General features: G+C 41.7%; 1 long non-coding RNA gene and 1 pseudogene across 3 annotated transcripts in view; one reads left to right on the top strand and one right to left on the bottom strand.

The window, feature by feature from the left end:
- LOC138840334 (uncharacterized) overlaps window positions 1–25567 on the bottom strand; it is a 245295-nt gene that overhangs the window by 127083 nt on the left and 92645 nt on the right. The gene's annotated exons all lie outside the window — the stretch shown is intronic.
- Window positions 11027–11789, top strand: LOC138839598 (CCHC-type zinc finger nucleic acid binding protein pseudogene; annotated as a pseudogene).

The raw sequence follows: 25567 nt of genomic DNA, 5'->3' as shown, positions 1-25567 counted from the left end.
CTTTTGCCATGCAGAAGCTCTGCAACTTTATGCAATCCCATTTGTCCAACCTTTCTTTGATTTGTTGTGTTGCGAGTCTCTATTTAAAATGCTTAATGTTGAGCCAGGAACTGGTGGCTGATGCCTGTAATCCTACCTACTCAGGAGGCTGAGATCTGGGGATCATAGTTTGAAGCCAGCCTGGGCAGGAAAGTCTATGAGACTTTTATCTCCAAAAAACTAGCCCCAAACCTCTGGATTTTTTTTTTTTTTGGTCGGTCGTGGGGCTTGAACTCTGGGCCTGGGCGCTATCCCTCAGCTCTTCAGCTCAAGGCCAGTGCTCTACCACTTGAGCTACGGCGCCACTTCCGGTTTTCTGGTGGTTTATTGTAGATAGGAGTCTCACAGTCTCTCCTACCCGGGCTGGCTTTGAACCACGGTCCTCAGATCTCAGCCTCCTGAGTAGCTCGGATTACAGGCGTGAGCCACCAGCGCCCGGCTACCTCTGAATTTCTTATGGAGAGATCTCCACTTCTGTCACTCATTTCTGGTAGGCCTTTATTAGGAAAGACTTTTTCTCCCAGCTACAGGTTAAGTTGCTTTGGTCCTCTGAAGAGTACTGTTGCCTTGCTTTAATAGAACCCCAAATAAACACTTTTGTGTGTCTAGGCAAACAAACACTGTGGAGAGCCCTGAAAGGCAACAGCTCAAAGAATACACCTCTGGGATCATTCCCATTTCCCACATCAAAGGCAGTAGCCATGGGAGGCTGAGTTTCCCAGTATAAATGTATTAAAACATGGAGTGTCCTCACTGAATACTCTAGCCCTTACAACATCCCTATCCTTGGCTAAAAATTAAGACAGGGGTCTAGTGAGTGGAGGCTGGATCAGGACCTCCAATCAATAAATGAATCCATTATCCCCCTCCACTGCAGGACCCAATCCATACTCTATCCAGGCACAAATACTCCTAAATATGACTCATTCTCCTTAGAAGTTCTTAAATAGATAAAGGAGCATCTAGGGAGGGTTCTGAGGTCTATTTAGCCCAGCTCTCTGTTGGTGAAGTTTTAAATATATTCTGCTCTCAGTAACTGGTGCTTGTTTAAAAGTAGATCCTCTCTTTATGGTTGACACATTGTCTTAAGTGAATCTTACCTGATCAGAACTTTCTGATGATGCCCACCGCCTTTATGTATCATTGTACACAGATTATCTTGGTGGTCTTTGTACATTTATCTTGAAACAGAGATGATAGAAGAGCTGAGATTCACCCAAGAGATATAAATTGGGGATCACCATCATCATATAGCCTATATAGCAGGCTGCCAATTTAGGTCTCACTGCTTACTCTGCTCCTCCTGTTTCACCTCCTTTTCCTCCTCCTTCAACTCCACCTGCTCCTTTCCATTCTCCTCCTCCTCCTCCTTTCCTGAGAAACAGGTAGATAAGACCTCATATGCCATAAGGCAACCTTCACAGGGTGGAGCTTTAGTTGGGGGGTTGAACCAACCGGAGACTTGTTAAGAGGCTTTCCTCAGTTTCCCTGGCATCTCGTACTTTCACATCAACTTTGCCACTACTTGCACATTTCCTGATTCTTAATTGCTTGTTTGCCAGAAAAAAATACCTTAAGACCCCTAGAAATTAGGTAAATGTTGTACAATATATTAAAATAAAACTATATTCATAATATAAAAATATAAACTGAGTTTCCAGCTTTTTCCTGTGCAGACCTTGTACACATACACAGTGTTCCCTTTTACACTTTGAGCCAAGGGAATAACTCCTATGGAAAGCAGTACACAGGACTGCAGTCATGGGAACTCTTGGCAACAAAAAATAAAATATCCCTTAGCAGATCGATCCATAAAGATATTGTTGTGCAGACACACATAGACAGAATGGAATATTCCTTAGTACTTGAAAAAGTAGATGGTGTCATTTTGAGCAACATGGATAAACATCACCAAAGTAATCTAGGTGAAATAGGCAATATAGACACAAATACTGCATGTTTTCACTACTGTGTAGAATATTTTAAAAGCTAATAGCATAGAATTGAATAGAAGTGTTTACCCAGAGTGAAGACTGAAGAAATGGGGAAATGTAGGTCAAAATAAATTAACCTGAACTCAAATGAAATCAATAAATCTAGAGTTCTAATAGACAGCATGGGCATTATTTAAACAGATTTTTTTGACCTAGTGGTGAAAGGTTTTGAACCCACACCATCTATCTTCTTGGGGGATGCTCTACCAAGAAGACAGAAATTCTGCCTGCAGAGTCTTTTTTTAATTGTGAAAATACTGTACAGAGGGGTTACAATTACATGGGCAAGATAATGACTACATTCCTTATCAAGCATTGTAGCCTCCTCCTTTGTTTCTCCTTTCAATCCCTTCCCATCCTCCCCACACCCCCCTACCCAATCCTTTCCCCCCCCACCAAAGTTGTAAAGTTCGTTTTCGACATAAGGACTTGTACATCTCATTGTAGCAATGGGTCTACCTGTATCCCTTGTTTGGAACAGGAGCTGATCTTTCAGACTTAGGCAAATAGACAAAGAAGTGGGTGATGGCAATGGTACATCTCATTGTTGCAATGGGTCCACCTGTATCCCTTGTTTGGAACAGGAGCTGATCTTTCAGACTTAGGCAAATAGACAAAGAAGTGGGTGATGCCCAACTCTGAACACTTAGCATTAGCAGGGATAGGGACAGAATCTAATTCCTGCAGGGATGGAGGCCCAGGTGTTCTCAAGATTTGGCTTCATGAGTGGGAGAATGCAGCCAAAATATTCAATGTATATATGTTAAAATGGCACTAGGAACAATGAGAGTCTGAGTGGGGTTGGGAAAGATGGGTGAGACTGACAAAGGGGTCACACTGATCAAGATTCGTGGTACTCATAAACTAACATGTTGGTTGTAACTCCTTTGTACAAGCACATAAAGATAATAAAATGATAATAATGACCCAAAAAATGATTTTGCTTTTCCCACATGTAGTACCAGGGCTCAGGAAGGTATTGCTTCTACAGTGATTGGCATTAATACTTCATTACAACAGGTGCTGGAGTCTGCTCTCATCCACCATGGCCTGGTCTGTGCAATTTGCCAATTTACCAAGGCCTTTGAAACAAGCCATCCTGATGCACTTGTATGCACCTGTACGTGTGAAGGTGTTGGAGGCCTTTTATGCTGAGCACCAAAGAAACCTCCTTAAGATTGATAACAGAAAAATGAGGAGTACAGTTAGGTCTCTGCTATCCTTTAAAGTGGTTGTTTGCACAGGGATTATGGCACAGAGTCTCAGGTCAATGACATCACAGAAGAGTACTTCAAACCCCAGTAAAGTACAGATAAAATTTTTGCTCTTTAAAAATAAAGTCATTTCTGATAGGGACTCTAGATGAGGATTGGATTGTTACCCAGTAACTGTGAGAGGGGTCAACTTCAGGGCAAACATTCAAAGAGTTTCCCCTATCTATAGTGCTTTGGTAGACTCAGAGAGGGGGTTCTTTCTTTTCGAGTTTTAAATTATTTTTTTTTCCTGGGAATAGAACCAGGTTCTAAAACACATGGGGAAAGCCCTACTATCATTCACACTTGTAGCACAAGAAAGAGTTATTTCTGTTTGCACCCACTACATCTTCATTTCGGTGACCCATCAGGCTTTGCAGACCAGCATCTGTCTGTGCATTTCATGGCAGTTGTGCTGGTAGAGTTCTGACAGCCATATTATTCAACCTCTCACTTATTGGGAAACCCTCTCAGGCATTGCCAGTTATTTGGGTGTCATTACAACTTACTGAGATTACTGTGAATTTTCATTTGCTTTGTGTCTCTGTAACATTTTTATGGGGAATTGGGTCAAGGAAGGAAGCACAAAGAACAGCTATTAAATTACTACCAAGACAAATGGGTAACCTTTGTGTCTAAGAGTGAAGTCATGCATAAACAGGCTAATAGAATTATCTAAACAAAAATAAATTATGATCCATATGAAAGCCACAGCCATATTTCAAAACCAAAAGATAGGAAACGTGCTTGAAATGTATGTGACAGGAGTGGAAGGGCTCAGTTTCTTTACATCTGACTGAGTCTGCCAATAAGATAACTTTATGTAAGCAATAAAAACTTCTGGTGTGCATATGGAAAATCCAGGACATTTCTGGGAAATGTCAGTAGCAGAGGAATAATTATCCTGCATGCAATTAACACTAAGGCAAAAGGGTTCACACTTTTTTTCTTTTTTCTTTTTTTTTTTGTTGGTTGTGGGGCCTGAACTCTGGGCCTGGGCGCTGTCCCTCAGCTCTCCAGCTCAGGGTGAGCGCTCAGCCCCACTTCCGGCTTTTTTCTTTTTGCTTATATGGTGCTGAGGAATCGAACCCAGGGCCTCATGCATGCAAGGCCAGTGCTCTACCACTGAGCCACCTTCCCAGCCCTCACACTTTTTTTTTAAATGTGAAAGTACCATACAGAGGGGTTACAATTACATGGGCAAGATAATGAGTACATTTCTTTCTTATGTTGGGGGGGGGTCCGGTTGTGGGGCCTGAACTCTGGGCCTGGGTGCTGTCCCTGAGCTCTTCAGCTCAAGGCTAGCGCTCTACCACTTGAGCCATAGCGCCACTTCGGCTTTTTTCTTTTTGTTTATGTGGTGCTGAGGAATCGAACACAGGGCCTCATGCATGCAAGGCAAGCGCTCTACCACTGAGCCACCTTCAAAGCCCTGACTGAGTACATTTCTTATCAAGCATTGTTGCTCCTCCTTTGTTTCCCCTTCCCATCCTATCTCATCCCCCCCCCCCGCATGCCAAAGTTGTAAAGTTCATTTTTCGACATAACATCTTGTACATCTCATTGTTGCAATGGGTCCACCTGTATCCCTATTTAAACAATTTGATTTTTCCCTTCCCCTCCACAAATTATACTAACATCAAATACAGTGGAAACAGGGGTTACACCGTGGGGGAGGAAAATACAAAGCAACAAAGAAATCATCTTATGAATATGTTAGAAATAATCTCAAGAAAGGAAAAAACATTTGAGTCCTTATCTTGGGGTTCATTTCGCCTAACATCAACTTATCTGACCATTTCTGCTTGTGTCAGACATATACTAGTTATTGCAAATATGGCAAACCATGGGACCTATATTTCTTTGGGCCTGGCTTACTTCACTTAATATAATTTTTCCAAGTTTTTCCATTTCCTAACAAATGGGGCAATGTCATTCTTTCCGATGGAGGCATAGAATTCCATTGTATATATATACCACATTTTCTTGATCCATTCATCTACTGAGGGGCATCTGGGTTGGTTCCATATCTTAGCTATGGTGAATAATGCTGCAATAAACATATTCGTGCTGGTAGCTTTAGTATGGTCTTGTTTGTAAACATTTGAGTAAATGCCCAAAAGTGGGATTGCTGGGTCATAGGGGAGCTCTATGTGGAGTCTTTTGAGAAACCTCCATACTACTTTCCAAAGTGGTTGAACAAGTTTACACTCCCATCAACAATGCAGTAAGGTTCCCTTCTGTCCACATCCCCTCCAGCATCTGTTGTTGTTAGAGTTCTTGATTATAGCCATTCTAACTGGAGTGAGGTGGTATCTCAATATTGTTTTGGTTTGCATTTCTTTTATGGCTAGGGATGTTGAGCATTTCTTCATGTGTCTGTTGGCCATCCTTCTTTCCTCTTCAGAGAAGTTTCTCTTTAAGTCTTCAGCCCACTTATTTATCCAAATTATGCTTTACATTAACAGAGCTAGATTTTGGAATCTTATTATTGTGCTTTCATCTCACATATTTCTGAATGATTTTAATCTTTGATTATCAGTTTCATTTTTTATCAAAATGCTGAAGAAATAAACTGAAAATAGTTTCTTGTTTTATTCTGTGTCCTAGTACTAAGTCTTGAATGCAGTGCACTGTATGACTTGAACCACAACTCCACTTCTACCTGGAGATAAGCTTCTTATGGACTTAAAAAAAATTTTATTGTAAAGATGCTGTACAGAAGGGTTAAATTTACGTGAGTAAGGAACATTTCTCTTTGAACATTGTTACCCACTGCATTTTTGTTCTCCCACTATCCCTTCAGTTTCCCTACTCCTCCTCCCCACGAGGTTGTAAAGTTCATTTCCGACATAGTTTTCTGTGAGTATCATTGTTGCAATGGGTCATCTTTTCTACTTCTTTCAGCATTTTGTTATTTCCCTTTCCTTCCCCCAATCAGAAAAATGCATATACAAGATGGAATGTACCAGAATCAGAGGCAGAGATTGCCAGGGATAAACCAATAGAAAAAGAAAATGAAATAACATAAGAAGAAAGAACTAGATACAGAACATTGGTGACATCAAGACTGACAACTCACAAGCAGAAAAGGTCAGATGAGATGATGTTAAGCGAAATGAACCCCAAGATAAGGACACAAGTGGTTTTTTTTTCTTCCTTGCTATTGTTTCTAACATATTCATAAGGTACCACGTGATTTTTGTGTTGCTTTGTATGTCCCTCCCCCACTGTATAACCCCTGTTTTCACTGTATTTGATGTTGGTATAATTTGGGGGGGCAGAAGGGAAAAAACAAATTGTTTAAATAGGGATACAGGTGGACCCATTGCAACAATGAGATGTACAAGATGCTATGTCGTAAAACAAACTTCACAATTTAGGAAGGGGTAGGGGGAGGGGAATGTAGTTGTGGAGATGGGAGAGAAGGGATGGTATGGGAAAAACAAAGGAGGAGGCAACACTGCTTGATAAGAAATGTACTCATTACCTTGCTCATTTAATTGTAACCCCTCTGTTCAGTATTTTCACAATAAAAAAAATTATTTTTAAAAAATGACTGACAACTTTAAAAAAAGACCTGTTGTTTCCTTGTCTTGGAGTTTATTTCAATTGGCATCATTTTGTATAGTCATGTGTACATAGCTCTTGAGCTATTATGATTCTCTGCCAAGACTACCCTAGGCGTATACTAATGATTACAAATGAGGGAAAACATACAGGCTATGTTTCTTTGGGGCTGGCTTAATTCACTTAATATGATTTTTTCCAAGTCTTTCCATTTCCTAATGAAAGGGGCGTTATCATTCTTTTTGACAGAAGCATAAAATTCCATTGTGTAAATATACCACATTTTCTTGATCCATTCATCCATTGAGGGGCATCTGGGCTGGTTTTTGGACTGTTATTTTGCCTGGTGTGGCTTAAAACTGGAATCCTCAGATCTCAGCCTCCTGAGTAACTAGGGTTATAAGCGTAAGTTACTACAGCACAGCTGAAAATCTTGTATAACTAAATATATGTGTCTTATAAAAGGCATTTTTTAACTTACAAGTCTGCACCTGATCCAGGTACAGATACATCCACATATGTCTGCAAATTTCAGCAACAATTACATAAAAGTTATTGAAAGTCAGAAAGCAAGCAAAAACTTCTGCAAGCACCATGTTTGTTTATCTTCATCCCCTAAATATTCACCTATCTCAGACAAATCTGATTCAGTCTCCAGGTATTCATTTTATTCATCTGTCAGTTACATTCAAACAAGTTACACCATTTAAATTCAGCCATGACCATACCAAACATTACTCAGTTTGTTTCTGTATTTTACCTATGGTCATATACATGTACTCCTGTATGCTTATAATTTAGAAATTTCACATCTAAGTGTGAGCTGTTCTGTATTGTGCTTTGAGGGTATAAGAATTCTGAACTGTGGAGGGCTTGTGTCCAGCAGGTTAGGTGCATCTGTCCTGGTGTGAAGTGCCTAATATGTGCTTTATGTATGATGCATAGAATACATACATCTGCATTTTCCCATTGTGAGATTGCCAGACACAACTTTTTCTGCATCAGGAACCTCGCTGCTTTTAGTACATTCCTGTTCTGTAGATAATTGTCTGGATGCATACTTCTCTGGACCTTTAGAAATAAGAAGTGTACAGATGAATAACACAGTAGGTCCTGAGTAGGCAGGCTCCAGGAAGAACAATTCTCACCAGGGAATCTAGGAAGGGTGACATATCACTGAGGATGGGAAAATACTAGAGCAGTAGGAATGTGGCCTAATCTTCAGGAGCCAGAGAAGGTGCACTGTGCTCAGAGAGTGATCGATAGAATGGGCAATAGTGATTGAGGTTCCTTCTCACAGTTTTCCCTCTATCAGGCAGCCCTTTCTATCAGGTTGACCTCACCCCCAGACATTATAAAAATTGACATAGTCAATAGACATATGAAGAAATGCTCAACCTATTTTGTTGTAAAAGTAATGCAAATTAAAACAACATTGAGATTCCACCTCATCCCAGTTAGATTGGCTATAATCAAGAACTCTAATAACAACAGATGCTGGAGGGGATGTGGCCAGAAGGGAACTCTACTGCATTGTTGGTGGTAGTGTAAACTTGTTCAACCACTCTGGAAAACAGTATGGAGGTTCCTCAAAAACTCCACATAAAGACTTGGAAAAAAATTATATTTAGCAAAACCAGACTCAAAAAACATAAGGCTCCATGATTTCCCTCATTTATCCTAGCAGAGGAGCACAATAGCTTAATAGCAATGTACATATGACCATATAAAATGATGCTAATCAAAATGAACGCAAGATAAAGAAATAAGAGGTTTTTGTTGTTGTTGTTTTTAATGTACTGTATGAAGTTCTTTCTTTCTTTCTTTCCCCTTTGGTTTTTCCCCTGTTGTCACTGTTTTTTATTTTGGTACCCTTTGTATGTTTATCTGTTTGGGGGAAGGAAAGGGAAATAACAAAATGGTGAGACAAAGGACAAAGGGCAAACCAATGAAATATCAAAACTCAAAAGACACTATGTTAGAAATTAACTTTAAAACTTGGGGGTGAGGGATTCCGGCAGGGGAGGGAAAGTGTGATAAAAACCAGGGACAAGGTAACAATGTTCGACAAGAAATGTACTCATTACCTTACTTATATAACTGTAACCCCTCTATAAATCACTTTTACAATAAAATAAAATAGAATAATAAAGAAAAACAAAAAAAGACTCCGCATAGAACCCTCTATGACCCAGCAATCCCACTTTTGGGCATTTACCCAAATGATCACAAACAAGACCATACTAAAGCTACTAGCACAACTATGTTTATTGCAGCATGGAACCAACCCAGATGCCCCTCAATAGATGAATGGATCAAGAAAATGTCACACACACACACACACACACACACAATGGAATTCTATGCCTCCATCAGAAAGAATGACATCGTCCCATTTGTTAGGAAATGAAAAGACTTGGAAAAAATTATATTAAGTGAAGTAAGCCAGGCCCAAAGAAACAGGTCCTGGGCTGGGAAGGTCGCTCAGTGGTAGAGCGCTTGCCTTGCATGCATGAGGCCCTGGGTTCGATTCCCCAGCACCACATAAGCAAAAAGAAAAAAAGCCGGAAGTGGCGCTGTGGCTCAAGTGGTAGAGCGTTAGCCTTGAGCTGAAGAGCTGAGGAACAGCGCCCAGGCCCAGAGTTCAGGCCACATGACCGGACCCCCCCCCCAAAAAAAAGAAACAGGCCCTATGGTTTCCCTTATTTGCAATAACTAGTATATGTCTGGGATAAACAGAAAAGGTCAAAAGCTATGTACATATGACCAGATAAGATGATGTTAAGTGAAATGAACCCCAACATAGGGACACAAGTGCTTTTTTCTTTCTTGCTATTGTTTGTAACGTATTTATAATGTACCATGTGATCTTTTTTTAATGTTCCTTCCCCATGGTATAACCCCTGTTTTCACTGTATTTCATGTCAGTGCTTTGCTGAAAAAATGCTGCAATAAAGGTACAGGGAAGCCCATTGTAACAATGAGATGTACAAGACACTATGTTGAAAATGAACTTTACAACTTGGGGGGAAAGGGAGGGAGAAGTTGGGGAAATGGGGAGGGAAGGGATGGTAGGGGATAAACAAGGAGGAGGTAAATTGTTTACATTTCTGCTTGGCTAATTAATAAAAAGTTTTCTCAGAGAAAAAATTATTAGAACTTATCAGCACAGGTAGAAACTTTCTGATTAGAAAAATGGCATTTTATCAACCCCAAAACCATCTGCAGAGCAAAGGATGTAGTCACTGGGCTGAAAAGACACACCAAAGAATGGGAGAAAATCAGAACCAGCTATACCACTGCCAAGGGACCAATATCCAGAAAATACAGATGAACTTAAAAAATTAAAGTCCAGCCGGGCGCTGGTGGCTCACGCCTGTAATCCTAGCTGCTCAGGAGGCTGAGATCTGAGGATCGTGGTTCAAAGCCAGCCCGGGCAGGAGAGACCATGAGACTCCTATCTCCAATAAACCACCAGGAAACCGGAAGTGGCGCTGTAGCTCAAGTGGTAGAGCGCTCGCCTTGAGCTGAAGAGCTGAGGGAGAGCCCCACGACCGACCCAAAAAAAAAAAAATTAAAGTCTGAATTAATACATGGGCCAATGAGCAGAACAGATAGTTCTTACAAGAAGTACAAGCAACCAATCAATAAAGAAATGTTCCAAATTGTCTGGCCACAAAGGAAACACAAATCAACATGACACTGAGATTCCAGATCACTCCAGTCAGTCAAAATGCCATCATCAAAAACACAATTTCTGACCAAGAGGCAGGGAGAAGGGAACCTTCTTCATACGCTGTTGGAGAGAACGTAAAGTAGTACAACCACTGTGGAAATCAGGGTAGACATTACTCAAAAAAGCCAAAAACAAAAGTTTACCCTATGATCCAGAGAGCCAAAGAAATGCAAATCAGAATACTACAGAGAGGGGGGGGCACAATTTGCAACTTATTTAGACAGTAGTCAAGCTATGGAAATGGCCCAGATGTCCTACTACTGATGCCTGGATCAGGGAAATGTGGGCTACGCACACGCACACAGGCACAGCAACACACACAGACACACCCTGGACTACTGAGTCATCCCTCACACACCGGATTATGCAGTCATAAGGAGATTACGGAGCAGTGCACAGCGGTGTGGGGGACCCTGTGCAGACCGGCGTGTAGCTGAAGGCAAGGACCCGAAATTCATCAGCCGCTGCCTTTTCAGTCGCCTTCGCCGGGTCTCAGTGCGAGTTTTAGCCACTGCGGCCGCTCAGAAACCAAGGTTGTCAGCGCAGCCATGACCAGCAACGACGAATGTTTCAGTTGTGGCCAAGCAGGCCACTGGGCCAGGGAATGCCCTACTGCTGCGAGACGGGGGCGAGGAGGACCGAGGGGCTGGGGCAGAGGGCTCCAGGTTTATCCCGCATCCCTGGTAGACTTCTGCTACCGCTGCGGGGAGTCCGGACACCTTGTCAGGGACTGTGATCTGGAGGAGGACGCCTGCTACAACTGCGGCGCAGGCGGCCACATCGCCAAGGACTGCAAGGAGCCCAAGAGAGAGCGGCAGCAGAGCTGCTACAACTGCGGCAGACTAGGCCACCTGGCTCGAGACTGCCAGCAGGCAGATGACCTCAAGTGCTATTGTTGTGGCCAACCTGGCCATATGCAGAAAGACTGCCACAAGGTGCAGTGTTACAAGTGCGGGGAACATGGACATGTGGCCATCAATTGCAAGAAAGTATTAGAAGTCAGCTGTTACCGCTGTGGTGAGACTGGACATTTCGCCCGGGAATGCACCATTGAGGCCTCGGCTTAATTCTTTTCCCGCATCGCCCCTCCTCATTTCTGCTGATAGTGGATTAATTTCTGAGATACTCTTCGCTGGCCAAGTAGGCAGGCTAGTGAGCATTAATTGCCGTGTAAAAGAAGGAAAGGGGTGAACAAATAAAAACCAACATTTTGCATTTAACCAGGTCTTATGTATGCTGTGTTACAGAACCCCCTTCGGTGCTCTGTTGAGTGGGAATTGATGGATAGGAAGAGTGAAGTCAGACCTCAGCTTTCTGAGAAGGTAGGCTACAGGAGTGAGTCACCAGTGCCAGGCTCATTATTTTGTTTTTCTTTCTCAGTTTTCTTGTTTGGGTTTTGTTTTTGTTTGCTTTTGTCAGTTTTGGGGCTTGAAATATGGGACTCGGCTCTGTCTCTCAACTCTTCAGCTCAAGGCTAGCAGCGTACCGCTTGAGCCCACAGTGCCACTTCCGGTTTCCTGTTGGCTTATTGGAGGTAAGTCTCACGGTCTTTCCTGCCTGGGCTGGCTTTGAATCTTGATCCTCAGATCTCAGCCTCCGGAGTAGCTAGGATTATAGTTCTGAGCCACTGGCACCCAGCTTCTTTCTCAGTTTTATTTTGAGGAGGTATCTGCAAAGGAACTTTGCAAGGAAGGAGGAAACAAAATGCCATTGTGTTGGTAGGGACTGGAATGTTTGAGTGTGGAGGGAAAACTGGCCTAAGAAAACTGTGAGGGAATCACAAACATCCTTAAGATCCTGTCTGACTCAAGTTTTCCAAGATAGACTTTACTCTGGGCTGTTTGTTCCCACTTTCAGTGAGAGGGGATAGCAGTGGCTCAGGAGCATGAAGTAGGCTGAGGATGGAGTGTCTTTAAACCTGTAAGGTGGTTTGTTAATTAAACTGTGAGGTGAACCTTTTTGTGGGGAGGGATCCAGTTGCTCTGGAGACACACCTGGGACACCCATGGGAATGGGATCCACTATATGGGCCTGGATGGGTCTTTCAGAGGGTCTGGGCATCATGCTAGTTTGGGGTCCAAAAAGAGGGGGCAATCTGGAAGTTTGAATTCAGGGCCTATGGGCTGTCTCGGAGCTTTGGATTTCAAGGCTAGCACCGTAGCACTCAAGCCACAGGTCCACTTCCAGATTTCTTTTGCAGTTAATTGGAGTAAGAGTTTCCCAGACATACTTGCCCAGGCTGGCTTTGATACTCAACCCTCAATCCCTAGATTTCAGCCTCCTGAGCATCTAGGTTTACAGGCATGCCAGCTGAGGCTACCTTCTCACAAGTCACAGTTGATGGGGACAGGAGTGGGGACAGAAATGAGGGTAGCCTGTGTTTCAGGGTAGCTGCTCTCGGGTAGCTGCTCTCATCCTCTAACACAGGCCAGGCATAGGTTTGGGCCTGACGCACCTGTTATTTCACATCAGATCTTGGTATTTTAACACTTAAGTGAGGAGTGTTCAATATCATGACTGCCTCTGTAATCATCAATGACTACGCAATAGAGTAAAAATACAGAGTTTGCATCCCTCACCTGAAGCTCTCAAATCCAAAATATTTCAACTTCCAAAATTTTGAATACCACTCTCACTAGTGAAAATTTCACAGTTGAACTTCTCTGATAGCTTGTGGTTAGGATGCAGGCGGGGGATGGCTACATTGCTAAGTGATACAACGTGAACATAGCGTGCGTGCCTGAGACCTTCAATCTTTAGTGCACTCTTGCTCATGAACACATGAAGACACATGAAATATACACAAATGAAGGCATATCAAAATTCCATAAAACCACTCTGATCCTGTTGGTAAATTGTGTATGAGAAGCAAAATTAAATTTTTTGTTTATTTTTGGGTTACATGCCCAAGATACCTCATGAGCTTTCTATATGTATGTGTGTGTGTGTGTGTGTGTGTGTGTGTGTGTGTGTGTATATCTTGATGCATATATTTATATATAAATAGATATGTATGTATCTCAAAGTACATCTGTATTTAAAGCTATGTGTGTAAAGCAATTGGTCCAAAATTGTGAAATCATGTTATATCTAGGCTCTTTCTGGGTCTAATATGGTTGATATGGGTTACTCGTGCTGATCACCTAGTCTGCAGGTCTGCATCTGCATCCAGTCTTTCCCTGGCTCCTGAAATCATGTTTCATGTTGTCATTCCACTTTAGACCTCCACCCCACAAGCTGAATCCTCTGAAGATTTTCACGCTCCAGGCAAAGTTGTACAGGAAGAGATACAGAAAGTAGCTAAGCTAAACTTTTATACAGAGAACATCTAAGGATTTTTTTTTTTTTTTTTTGCTGGTCGTGAACTCTGGGCCTGGGCCCTGACCCTCAGCTCTTCAGCTCAAGGCCAGCGCTCTACCACTTGAGCCACAGCGCCACTTCTGGCTTTTTCTGTTTATGTGGTGCTGAGGAATGGAACCCAGGGCCTCATGCATGAAGGCAAGCGTTCTACCACTGAGCCACCTTCCCAGCCCCACATCTAAGGATTTTATTCTCAGTGTGTACACAGTCCAGACCACATGTATCAGTGCAGTAGCCATGTGTTCCTCTTCATAGTGTGTGAATGTGGTAGTTCTTAGCTGGAAATAGTCTACTGTGAAAGATCAGACATGCCAATCTTTGTGCTTGAATCCTTCATTGTTTATGGGAGTGAGAAAGTTGGAGTCTTCTGTCTGTCGTCTCCAGGTGACTAGTATCAGTGTGGGCCTCAATTCTTACCACTAACAGTGTATGGAGAACCACATGGCTCTTCAGACTGAGCTCTGTTCTCCAGATGGCCTTACATTGGATGGCCTTACATCTCCTCTCCTCTCCAAATTTCACACCTTTCACTAATTCAGAGTACCCACAAACTCCAGGAAAATTTCATTCCTACAAGTTCTTGCTGGCACTGTAAATCTTCAAAAATCCATTCGAAGGAGGTACAGGTGGCTCACACCTATAATCCTAGCTCCATAGGAGGGAAAGATTTGAGAATCATGGGGTGAAGCCAGCCATGATAGGAAAGTCCTTGAAATTCTTACCTTTTATAAACAGAGAAAAAAGAATCAGAACTGGAACTGTGGCTCCAGGGCTAGAGTGCCAGTCTTGAACAAAAAAGCTCAATGATCAGAGAGTAAGGGGGGAGGGCGCAGAAATGATAGGACAAAGGTTGAAAACTGCAGCAGTGATATGCACTAGATATATGTTGAAAATGAACTATACAACTTGTGGGTGGGGACAGAGGGGGAAAACTAGGAGAGAGCAAGGAAAGGGATAACATTAAAAAAAGAAAGGAAGTCTTTATCTGACATATATAACTATATACCTTCCAGATATCATCTTTATAATAACAATAACAATGCATTAAAATGGTCAATGACAGCGCCTGAGACCAGATTTCAAACCTCAGGTAAGGCACACGTATTTGCTCATATGTGCATATGCGTGTGCATACACACACACACACACAGAAATAAATAAATAAAAGGGAAGAAAGAATTTCCCTTTCACACCTAGATTGCTGATTCAGGCCCTCTTCCCCTGATATCAACATCCCCAACAAGAGTGGTACATTTGTCACAATTGATCAATCTACATAGACTCAGTGTTATCACTCAAAGTACTCAATTTCTTCTTGACATCCACATTCTTTTTTTTTTTATTGTGAAAATACTGTACAGAGGTTACAGTACATTTCTTATGAAGCATTGTTGCCTTCTCCTTTGTTTCCCCTTCCCAACCCTTCCCATCTCCCCCCCCCACACTCCACCCCACCCCACTCCACCCCCACCCCCACGCCAAAGTTGTAAAGTTCGTTTTTCGACATAACATCTTGCACATCTCATTGTTGCAATGGGTCCACCTGTATCCCTATTTAAACAATTTGATTTTTCCTTCCCCTCCACAAATTATACCAATATCAAATAGAGTGAAAACGGGTATTCCGTGGGGAAGGCACATACAAAGCAACAAAGAAATCATCTTATGAATATGTTAGAAATAATCGCAAGAAAGAAAAAAACATTTGAATCCTTATCTTGGGGTTCATTTTGCCTAACATCAATTTGTCGGACCATTTCTGTTTGTATCAGACATATACTAGTTATTGCATATAAGGGAAACCATGGGACCTATGTTTCTTTGGGCCTGGCTTACTTCACTTAATATAATTTTTTCCAAGTCTTTCCATTTCCTAACAAATGGGGCAATGTCATTCTTTCTGATGGAGGCATAGAATTCCATTGTGTATATATACCACATTTGATCCATTCATCTACTGAGGGGCATTTGGGTTGGTGCCATATCTTAGCTATGGTAACTAATGCTGTAATAAACATAGTTGTGCTGGTAGCTTTAGTATGGTCTTGTTTGTGATCATCTGGGTAAATGCCCAAAAGTGGGATTGCTGGGTCATAGGGGAGCTCTATGTGGAGTCTTTTGAGGAACCTCCATACTATTTTCCAAAGTGGTTGAACAAGTTTACATTTCCACCAACAATGAAGTAAGGTTCCCTTCTGTCCACATCCCCTGCAACATTTGCTGTTATTAGAGTTCTTGATTCTAGCCATTGTGACTGGGTTGAGGAGGTATCTCAATGTTGTTTGGATTTGCTATTTTCGTGATGTTGATCCTTCCAATCCAGGAGCATGGGAGGTTTTTCCACTTTTTTTTTTTTTTTTTGTCAGTCATGGGGCTTGAACCCTGGGCTTGGGCACTGTCCCTGCACTCTTCAGCTCAAGGCGAACACTCTACTGCTTGAGCCACAGTGCCACTTCTGGTTTTCTGGTGGTTTATTGGAGGTAAGAGTCTCACGGACTTTCCTGCCCAGGCTGGCTTTGAACCTTGATCCTCAGATCTCACCCTTCTTAGTAGCTAGGATTACAGGCGTGAGCCACCAGCACCCAGGTGGTTTTTCCACTTTCTAAGTTCTGTTTTGATGTCCTTTTTCAGGTTTTTAAAGTTTTCATCATAGAAGTCCTCCTTCACTTCTTTGGTTAAGTTAATTTCTAGTTTTTTGGGGTTTTTTTGGTGCTATTACGAATGGAGTTGCTGATTTCAGCCACACTTTTCTCATTGTTGGCATACAGAAAAACCATTTATTTTTGAGGGCTAATTTTATATCCTGCTACTTTGCCAAAGTTTTGAATCATCTTGAGTAATTTGGGAGTGGAGTCTGTGGGATTCTTTAAATACACGATAATGTCATCTGCAAAGAGGGAGAGTTTTACTTCATCTTTCCCTATTTGGATCCCTTTTATGTTTGCATTTTATCTTATTGCTGTAGCTAGGCATTCTAATACTAAATTGAAGAGAAGTGGAGAGAGTGGACATCCTGAGTTAATAGGAAATGGCTTTAGTTTTTCACCATTAAGTATAATGCTGGAAGTAGGTTTTGACATTCACATTGTATAAGGTTTGACAAATATATAATGAAAGGGATCCACAAGTGTAGGGTCATGCAGTTCAATTCCACTGGCCTAAAATTCTGTGTCCTCTGCCAATTCACCCTCCCTGTCACCAATCCCTAGCAAATGCTGATTATTTTATTGTCTCTATATTTGGCATTTTCCAGAATATCATGCAAATGCAGTCATAATGAATGGAGCCTATACAGATAGGGTTTTTTCACTCAGTAAATGAATGGAAGTGTATTCCAAAAACCCCCTGAATTCCCCAGTCTTTTCTCTCAATGCTCACATTTTCCCACATAACCTTTTTTTTGGGGGGGGTCCAGTCGTGGGGCCTGAACTCTGGGCCTGGGCGCTGTCCCTGAGCTCTTCAGCTCAAGGCAAGCACTCTACCACTTGAGCCACAGTGCCACTTCCAGCTTTTTTCTTTTTGCTTATGTGGTGCTGAGGAATCGAACCCAGGGCCTCATGCATGCAAGGCAAGTGCTCTACCACTGAGCCACCTTCCCTGCCCCCCCCCAACCTTAACTTTCCTATGTGATGTTCTACCCATGTGAACACCGAGTGAACTGCTTTCTCATTACCTGTGTCCTCCGCTTCCGAAAGTCATTATATTCAGAAGTCCGTGGCTCATAACTATAATCCTTCCTACTCAACAAGGTTGAGATCTGAGAAAAATTATTCAAACTCAGCTCAGGCTGGAAAGTCCGTGTGACTCTTTTTTTTAGCACCAAAAGAAATGGAAGTGGAACTGTGGCTCAAGTGGTACTGCTCTAGTTGTAAGCATAAAAGCTCAGAAACAGTGGCCAGGTCCTGAGTTCACGCACCAGGACTGGTATACACACACACACACACACTCTCTCTCTCTCTCTCTCTCTCTCTCTCTCTCTCTCTCTCTCTCTCTCTCTCTCTCTCTCTCTCTCTCTCTCTCTCTCTCTCTCTCTCTCACACACACACACACACACACACACACACACACACACACACAGTGGCCAGGTCCTGAGTTCATGCACCAGGACTGGTACACACACACACACACACACACACACACACACACACACACACACACACACACACACACACACACACACACACACACACACACACACACACACACACACACACACACACACACACACACACACACACACACACACACACACCAAACATTATTTCTTCTTATTCAGAGCCTTTCTCAGGAGTACTGTGTTCACAAATGAAAGCCACTATTAATATGCTCAGGATTAACTATCTCCTTACTTGTAAGGTTCTTTTTTCAACGAACTTGTACATCTCATTGTTACAATGGGTCAACCTGTTTCCCTATTTAAGAATTTTGTTTCTTCCCTTCCCCGCCCCAAATTATACCAAGACCAAATACAGTGAAAACAGGGGTTATAATGTGGGAGAGGAGCATACAAAGCAACAAAAAAATCACATGGTACCTTATACATATGTTAGAAACAATAGCAAGAAAGAAAAAAAAACCACTTGTGTCCTTACTTTATTTTAAACTACAGTTATTTTCACTGAGGTCTTCATTTCTAAAAGGTACAAGAAACATTAAGTTCGATCCTAAGAGATCAAGAACATGTTTTTCACAGAAGGAAATTAGAAGTGTACTAACCAAGTCTTTGAGAAGACTGGAAGGCATAGGGTCCACGGGATGACTTGGTTCTCACATTGGGTCCTGTTACTTTTTCAAGAGGCATGATACATATTACAGCATCAGCAATCATCCAGTGCTATGGGGAAGTAGTGAGAGTTTGTTTCCTTGTCTCTGTTTTCTCAGTGACTATCAAGTGAAGAGTTGGCATATGCTAGTGAAATGTGATTGTAAATGAAAAAGGAGGAAGGCTCAGGTGTAAAGGGCACAGCCATTGCCCATTGAATGTGTGTTGGCAGGAGGTTAGGGAAGAAGAAGAAGGAGCAGCACTGCATGTGAGGGAGAGAAATTTGAGTTTCTGGTAAGCTGACTAATGACCAGATTAATAGAGAATAGGGAATCCTGGGGAATACACCCAGTGTAGGGGGGACTCCAGGAGGGTGAAGGCTGCACTTGGAGTAAGACTCAATGCCTTCCTGTTCTTGTCATCCTCTAAGACATGGGACTTGGCACGTATATAAATTTGGGAGCATTTTTCTATGTTAGATGCCTGCCCTGAGCCAACAGGACTAATGTCAGCATTTTATTATCTCCATGTCCTCATATTCCAAAGTTTGACATTGAACAGAGGTTGCAAGGGGCATCATATAGAGTCCAGTATAGAATGGTCATCACCTGATGGTCATCACCCGATGGGCAAGCTGCTGAAGCTTGCTCAGCCTCCCTGTGCTGACCTTTCATTAGGGACCGTCCTCACACTCTGCAACTGGTCAAATTGATGCCTCCTCTCTGGATTTTGAGGACTTTTGACTGAGACTGAATTCTAACACTGGCTTCCTTTGTTCTTCCACTTGCACATGGCAGATTACAGGGCCTGGGAGACTCCATAAAAACATTTGTCAAATTCCCATAATAAATCTCCATGTTCTCCTGTCCACTCCTACCTCTGTCTATCTAGCTACCTGAATGCAGTCCGTTTACTTCCTCTTGAGAATTCTTCAGTGTTGCAATTATCTCTAAAGGCACTGCACGCATGTATTCCTCCCTGTTTGTGTACCAGTGTCTGGTTCACCATCTGAAATGAATCATACTTTTCACACCAACTCTAGTATGGACACTACCAAGCAGATGAGGAAATGGAGGCTCTGGAAGCTTCTTTTCTTAAAATCATCAACCATGTGAAGTCCTTTGCAAGCGGTCTTCCTAACCACCCTCTTGCTCTTCCTTCTTTTGCTTTTGTTTTTTTGTTTGTTGCTGATACTGGGGCTTAAAATCAGGGTCTGGGTGCTGTTCCTGAGCTTCTTTTGCTCAAGCCTACCATGCTACCACTTGAGTCACAACTTCTGGCTTTATTGGTAGTACATGGGAGATAAGATTCACAAGGACTTGAATGCCAAGGCAAGCTTTTACAGATCTCAGCTTCCTGAGTTGCTTGGTTTACAGACATGGGCCACCAATGCCTTGCTTTGCCCTTCCTTCTTACTTAGAACCGAATCTTAAACCCACAGAATCTCTAGGTTTGTCTGTCCTAAAGTTTACTGAGTCCAGCTGTTGCCTGTGAATGCCCTATAACAACTACACTTCCGATTCTGGCTTCTTCTAGCCCTGACTGAGGCTTTGTCTCCAACAGTGATTCCTGATCAGTTAACGTAACCTTCCATACTTTCAAGGAGGAAATATTACATACCTAGGTGATCCAAAGTTTTAAAAAATCGTCTTTTTTCTTTCTTTTTGCCTACCCTAGGTCTCCATCTACTCAGGGCCTGGGCACTGTCATGACTCCATAATTAGTGGGTGCTGCATGCCTGCAGAACCATCATCATGTGGATAGCATCATGTGGATAGTTCAGTGACAGAACAAGCCGTAGCTCTGTGGCTTCAACACAGCTGTATTAGCTAACTGAGAGAAATGAACCCTGAGATGGTCCTGACCAGGCTGGACAAATGTGTCTCTGCCGAAGTGGTTCCTGGAACATCACTGAAATAAATTTGTATTATTGCACTTTGGAATCTTTTATTTGGGTGACCTTCAGAATTCAGAGATGCCCTCATGACATCTTTCATAAGTTCTGATGTGAAGACATAGCTGCTTACTTTTTTTTAAATTGAGATTAGGTGATTACATAAATTCCACATATTTCATAGTATTGTGGAATAGTGGTTGTTAAAGTCATAAATACATTTTATCCTTCACAAGGCAAATTGTTATTATCATGGTCTATAAAGTTTGTGAATTCTATGAGCTTTGACATTACAATTATTCTTCTACATCAGGTGATATTTACATTTCTTTCCTTTTGCTTAGTGTAAGCTGTTCCCTCTTTCCCTCTCATTCCTCCCTTCCCATTGCTCTCTTTAGGTTGCTTAGTTCATTTTCATCTACATCCAGTGCAGCTGATGGGCCCCTCTCTTGTATGTTTTCCCATTTCCCAATGATTCTGTGCCCTCTTCCTTGCTTCCCTCCGTGCGCACCCGCGCGCATATAGAATAACATATATGTGGTCAAGAACATGGAGTCCTTTAGCAATGATATGGCAATTGAGTGAAAGTCCTTTGTTTCTTGAGTCCTGTTTACTTTGTCATATCTCCTTGCATTTTGGTTTTAGCATCCACATATCAGGGAGACCATGTGCCATTTGTCTCTTTGCTCTTGGCTTATTTTGCTCAAAATGATTCGCTCTAGCTCTACCCATTTCCCTGAAAATACCATTATTTTGTCCTTTCTAATGGCTGAATAATATTCCATTGTATATGGATACCACAATTTTTGGATCCATTCATCAGTAGTGGGGCATCTGGGTTGTTTCCATATCTTGGCTATTGTGAACAGTGATGCAATGAACATGGAGGTGCATGTGTCCTTGTATCCTGGTTCCTGTTGTCCAGGGTAGATGCCTAGGAGTGGTATGGCTGGGTCATATAGTTACCTTTCTGTGGTACCTCCAAACTCCCTTCCAAAGTGTATTAGTATATATTCCCACCAGCAATGCAGTTGGGTTCATCTTTCTCTGCATCCCCTCCAGCACTTGTCATTGCCTGAATTAAGGATGTGGGAATTTCTGACTCAGGTAAGGTGGCATCTCAGTGTTGTTTTTATTTGCATTTCCTTTACAGCCAGGGATGACAAACATTTCCTCATGTGTTTGCCATTTTTATCTCTTCTTCTGAGAAGGCTCTCTTTAGTTCCCTTGCCCATTTAGTAATTGATTTGTTAGGTTTGGGAGGAATTAGTTTCTTGAGTTCCCTGTCTATAGTGGATATTAACCCCTTGTCTGATATATTGCTGGTAAATATTTTTTCCCAATTAGTTGACTTTCTTTCTTGTTTGGTTGCTATTTCTTTTCTTTTCTTTTTTTGTAATTTGAAAGCTGGATATTCACTTTTTTTTGGTTGCTATTTCTTTAGCTGTGCAGAAACTTTTTATTTTAAGGTAGTTCCATTTATTGAGTCTCTCTCCAATTTGTTGTGACCCTTGGACTCTGTTCAGGAAGTTTCTGCCTGTACCTATAAGTTCAAGTGTCTCTCCTACTCTGTCTTGCAGTAGTTTAAGAGTATCAGGATTGATGTTAAGGTTTTTAATCCATTTTAAGTTGATGTTAGTGCATGGTGACAGGCTAGGGTCCACTTTTAGTTTTCTGCATGTGGCCGTCCAGTTTTCCCAGCCCAAGTAGTTAAAGAGCCTATGCTTCTTCTACTGTATGTCTTTGGCTCCTCTGTCAAACATCAAGTGACTATATGTATGCAGTTTTATTTCTGGGTCCTATAATCTGTTCCATTTGTCTTCAGGTCTCTTTTTGTGCCAGTACCAAGCTGTCTTTGTTCTTATGGCTGCCCCTTTCAACATTCTCACCCATTACTCCCATCCAGTCCTTCCCTCACTTTTTGATTTTTAGGTTATGTATTGAATTTTTTTTTGCCATTTAACAAAGCAGTTTATGTATGTAATATATTTTGATCTATGTCATCCCTTCAACATCTACACCCCCTTTGACCCACCCCTTCCCTTATATTTCTCAATTTTGTGGCATATACAATGAATTCCTGCCTGCATTCTCTCCCTCCCCCACTTCATTTTTCTACCCTGCTCCTCTTTGCCGGCCTTGCCCCTTTGGCAAGTACCCATTTTTTGGTACTTATTTTTTGGAGCTTGGACTTAGTCTTTATCTTGATTATATGAAATACATTGTTAAAGATAGAAACTTAACTATAAAGACTCCCTTAAAGAAGAAATCCCCATTAATAGTTAATTCTCTTTGTGTCATTGCTCTTTGTCATGAATCTCATTCTGGTTTTAAATAGGATAATTTAAGAGCAAATTTCTTTTTATATATTTTATTGTAAAGATACTTACAGAGGGGTTACAGTTACATGAGTAAGGTATTGAGTACATTTCCTATTGAGCGTTGTTACCCCCTCCTTTGTTTTATCCCCTACTATCCCTTCCCTCCCCATCTCCCCCAACTCCACCCTCCCTACCCTGAAGTGGTAAAGTTCATTTTCAACATAGTGTCTTATACATCTAAGAGCAAATTTCAATCTCTTGCTTCATTTAATTTCTCTAGGATGGAATTAGGTTAGTCATAAAGATATTTTTAAAAGACAAAAAAAAACCAGATTGACAATGCTCCTTTTAGATTCAGAGACAGGGACTGTGAGTTCTATACCCTATAGGATACAACGTATCTACTTCTCTGATTTCAGTATATATTAGGGGGGAAGAAATAGAAAAAAATAAAGATTTCCTCCATTAACCCCAAGTCTCCTTTTGTATTCACTACTTTACATACCCCAGTCAGTCATCTTCACAGAAACAGCTTGTGTTAATGGCCTAGTTGAAGTTAGGAAGGCAAATTCCACCCTCTGGGTTTAGTATAAAGGATGCAGCGTATTGGGCATGGTTTGAGGGACAAATGAGTTGAGTTCCAATTCTGCCTTCATTATTTTCTTTGCTGTGTGATCTAGGGCACATCATTTAATTTCTTTGTATATTATTTTCATTATCTATGTAATGATAATAACAGTGCCTGCCTCATTGGAAATGTTGAAAGGATTAAATAACCTCATAAATTTAATACCCTAAGAAATATGATTGGTACATAATGATCTCTGAGTGAAGGTTTGCTTCCCGGACACGTGTGTGTGTGTGTGTGTGTGTGTGTGTGTGTGTGTGTGTGTGTGTGTGTGTGTGTGTGTGTGTGTGTGTGTGTGTGTGTGTGTGTGTGTGTGTGTGTGTGTGTGTGTGTGTGTGTGTGTGTGTGCGCGCGCGCAAGCGCGCGTCCATGGTGGTCCTGGGCCTTGAACTCAGATCCTGGCCACTGTCCCTGAGACTTTTTTTAAACCAAGGCTAGCACCCTACCACTTGATCCACAGCTCCACTTCTAGCTTTTCAGTGATTAATTGGAGATAAGAGTATGGCAGTATAGTCCCAAGATCTTGAATTGGTCGATAAAATAATCTCTACCATCTTCTATTTCTATTATTTATTTAGGTAATGATATTGTCATTGCCATTTATTATATATCTACTTGTTGAAATGCTACTGCAGGAGCTGCTGAATGAGTCCATCTCCTGTGAGAATCCTTTCCCCAACAGCCTCCTCCTCTTCCAGGCAATTCTTCTCTGTGTGATCTTATAGCAAGCTCTGTGTGCTGTACCTCTACTATAGGTTGTGGAATGAATGAATGATGAAAGAAAGACAGAAAAACAAAAAGAAGCTTATCTCAAGTAATAAAATATTTAGACATCACCCTGCCACTAATGATTAAAGCAATTGATGATTGCTACACAGTACCATGAAGAATTCCACCTGTTACACATGATTCATGTTTGTTTCTGTTTGATTTTCAAGGTGAAATTGTGGATTAAGTTGGGAACTTTGATTCATATTAAATAGATATTTATGATACTTATTTCTAGACAAGCCTTATGCTTAAAACTACAAAGATAAACAAGACATAGTTGTTCCTCTCAGTCAGTTTAGAATTAAGTTGAGGAGATAAAAGGAATGTGTGAAGAGAAGCCTAAGGACATTAGTCAGTGGTAGAGTGAAAGCTTTGAGCAAAATAGCCAATCAACAGCACAAGGCCTAGGTTCAAGCGCTAGTAGTGGAGCGTGTGTGTGTGTGGATTTGTGGTTCAAGTCACAGAATGCCAGATTTGGGCAGAAAAAGCTAAGGAACAGTGCTTTGGCCTGTATGCACGTGCGCGCATGTGCGCGCGCGCAACCACCCACCCACCCACACCTTAGACATGGGCTTGCTGGGAAGATTAAATGAGATCTAGCATGTTATTGCCTCGTCTGATGCCTAGACACACATTAGGCAGTCAGTAAACATTAGGTAGGGGCATCAAGGGTGTGAAGTGGGATTGCATAGGGAAAGGCAAAAACATCAATGTGAACTTGAGAGCAAGGCAACATATCTCCATATTGCATGATAGAATTTTATTTAGGCCTGATTAAGAGAGTTGTAAATAAAGAGAAAAGAATATTCAGCAAAGGATTAATAAATGCAAAGGTATGCAGGACAAGGTGGTATATTGAGATGCAATGAATAGCAAGGAACTGGCTGCTCATAAGTGTAATTCTAGCTACTCAGGAGGCTGAAATCTGAGAATTGGGTTTCAAAGCTAAATGGCTGTTAACCACTACATCTAGCTTTTTCGTTGAGATGAAGTTTTGCTAACTTTTTGTCCAGGCTGGCCTCAATCACAATCCTCTCTTCCCAAATAGGATTTCAAGTTTGACCACAGTGCAAGCCCTACCTAATAAATAACTAAAGCTAAAAGGATTAGAAGCATGGCTAAAGTGATTGAGTACCTGCTTAGCAATCACAAAACCCCAGTATTACCAAAAAAAAGAAAAAAGAAAAAAAGAGGGCTGAGGGAGAGAAAGCATCAAGTCTATAAAGATTACATTATATT

This window comes from Dipodomys merriami, unplaced genomic scaffold (genome assembly GCF_024711535.1).
Source record: "Dipodomys merriami isolate MVZ:Mamm:240054 unplaced genomic scaffold, mDipMer1.0.p SCAF_3, whole genome shotgun sequence".
NCBI classification, from domain to species: Eukaryota; Metazoa; Chordata; class Mammalia; order Rodentia; family Heteromyidae; genus Dipodomys; species Dipodomys merriami.
This window is presented reverse-complemented; position numbering and strand designations above follow the sequence as displayed.